Source organism: Mandrillus leucophaeus, unplaced genomic scaffold (assembly GCF_000951045.1).
Source record: "Mandrillus leucophaeus isolate KB7577 unplaced genomic scaffold, Mleu.le_1.0 Scaffold116, whole genome shotgun sequence".
NCBI lineage: Eukaryota > Metazoa > Chordata > Mammalia > Primates > Cercopithecidae > Mandrillus > Mandrillus leucophaeus.
In genome coordinates, this window is record NW_012099876.1 from 4,347,173 (window position 1) to 4,349,731 (window position 2,559).

Genomic DNA, 2,559 nt, shown 5'->3' on the forward strand with positions numbered 1-2,559 from the left:
GCTCACTGTAAATAATTTTTAAAATATAGAAAAGTTGAAAGACAAAGTCACTCATAATTTCATCACCCAGAGAAAATCATGATTAATATTTTTTATATAATTTTTGTCTTTGTAGTTAGGAATAAAACTCTGAGCAATGACTAAATTTGAAATATACATCTAAATTTTTCAATCATCAATATATGTTTAAAATGTGTGAAGTGATATGGGGTTGTCCAGTGTTACACAGGATTTCTAAAATTCTTGGTAACAAGGTAGTATAACTGAACAACATGAAAGTCACTTGCTGTGTAGTTTAGTTGAAGCCAATCATTGATAATTTGAAAGCCAATATATATTTTGACTAAAAATGTGAATAGTTGACCATTTAATCAAATTCTTTCCTTTTTACAAAGTATATTTTTCTAGAACTAAATCATTTGTTTTTATCTACAGAGTGCATATGCCAAAGTCATTTGTTTTATTCATTTGGACATTAAATTCCATTAAAATTATGCAATTTTGTGGGCAAGCCAGATAATCCTGGTCAACCAATTTTTTGAATATGAATAATAGTATGCTATTCACAGAAAAGTCTGGTTGGCTATACCTTGGATTCAGAGCTGCACCATGGCTGTCTGATGCATCTTTGGGCATATTTATTTTTGTAGCAATTGGAAATATAAAACCAAGACAAAGACAGTGGTTTCTACTTCACTGAAAATAAAAGCAATATTTATTTTTAAAGTAGTACTCATCAAACTTTACGTTATTCTGTTTAGATAGCAAGCTGTTATTAACAGGAACCAAAATGCTATGCGTAGCACATGCTACAGGGTCATCATTAACTGCAAAACTGGTATTTTTGCAGTCTTTCAGGCATATACTCAAATTAGGCTTCGTTATGCCTGATATTTTCTAAACTCATTTGATACCCTTTAGGACATAAATCTCAACCAGAAAAACCAGAGGGATCCCTCTTGTTTAGAATTGGCAAGTCCATCTTACATCAATAGTTTTTTCAGATAATTCATTTGAACAGTAAAATTTTTCTTTCTTTTTTTTTTTATTTTTTTGAGATGGAGTCTTCCTCTGTTGCTCCGGCTGGAGTGTAGTGATCTTGGCTCACTGCAAACTCTGCCTCCTGGGTTCAAGCAATTCTCCTGCCTCAGTCTCTCAAGTAGCTGGGATTACCAGTGCCGACCCCCACATCTGGCTAATATTTGTATTTTTAGTAGAGACCAGGTTTCACCATGTTGGCCAGGCTAGTCTTGAACTCCTGGCCTCAAGTGATCCACCTGCGTTGGCCTCTCAAAGTGCAGGGATTACAAGTGTGAACCACTACACCCAGCCTGAATAGTAAAATTAAATGTTTTCACATTTTGTAAAAATAAAATAAAGCCTATAAATCAAATTACTTTATTTATTATTTATTTTCTTGTAAATTCAAGCATTTGAGGGCATTACTAACTATATCTCCTAAAAATATGTTCTTTAGCAGGGAAGGGTATGAGTTTGGAGAACTTGTAGTTGCAACTGGCAGGGTTTAGGGGCTGCTGGCCATCTGAGTTTCATTAAAACTGCTAGCCACGAAGCCAGTCTGCAACCAAAATGTCCAGCAGAAACAACAAGCTGCCCAGCAACCTGCCGCAGTTACAGAATCTGATCAAGTGAGACCCACTGGCCTACATCGAGGAGTTTGTACAGCAGTAAAATCACTACAAATCCAATGTGGAGATTTCCAAATTGCAACCAAATAAACCCAGCAAAGAACTAGCAGAGCTGGTGGTGTTTATGGCACAGAACATCCTAAATGTGTGCATCTTAATTATGGAGAGAAAGAGGGAAACTTCAGAAGAGCCTCTGCTTTGTAACAGATTAGCCACTGCTACCTAGAGTATTTAAGTAATTTTCCTCAAGAGGTGAGAGATCCTCTCTCCTGCAATCATACCGTGTTGGATCCAGATCTTCGAATGATATTTTGCAAAGCTTTGATTTTGCTGAGAAATAAGAATCTCATCAATCCATCAAGCCTGCTAGAACTCTTCTTTGAACTTCTACGTTGCCATGATAAGCTTCTGTGAAAGACTTTATACACACATATTGTCACTGATATCAAGAATATAAACGCAAAACACAAGAACAATAAAGTGAATGCAGTATTGCAAAATTTCATGTACATCATGTTAAGACAGCAATGCAACCACAGCCAAGATGTCTTTAAATGTAATGACTGAACTCTACAGAAGGAGCATCTGGAATGATGCCAAAACTGTCAATGTTATCACAACTGCACATTTCTCTAAGGTCATCAAGATATTAGTTGCCACGTTGACATTGTGTCTTGCGAAAGAAGAAGATGAAAAGCAGGACTGTGACTCCAAATCTGAGAAACAAAAAAAAAAGAAGAAAAAAGCAGAGGTGTTTAACTTTTCAGCCATTCACTTGGTTCATGCATGATCCCCACGATTTTGCAGAAAAACTACTAAAGCAGCTTGAGTGCTGTAAGGAGAGGTTTGAAGTGAAGATGATGCTCATGAACCTCATCTCCAGATTGGTGGGAATTCATGAGCTCTTCCT

The 2,559-nt window shown here is 36.3% G+C and overlaps 1 pseudogene; it reads left to right on the forward strand.

Annotated features, from left to right (window-relative positions):
* Positions 1-1,590: 1,590 nt before the first annotated feature.
* Positions 1,591-2,559, forward strand: part of LOC105553031 — a 2,581-nt pseudogene continuing 1,612 nt past the window's right edge.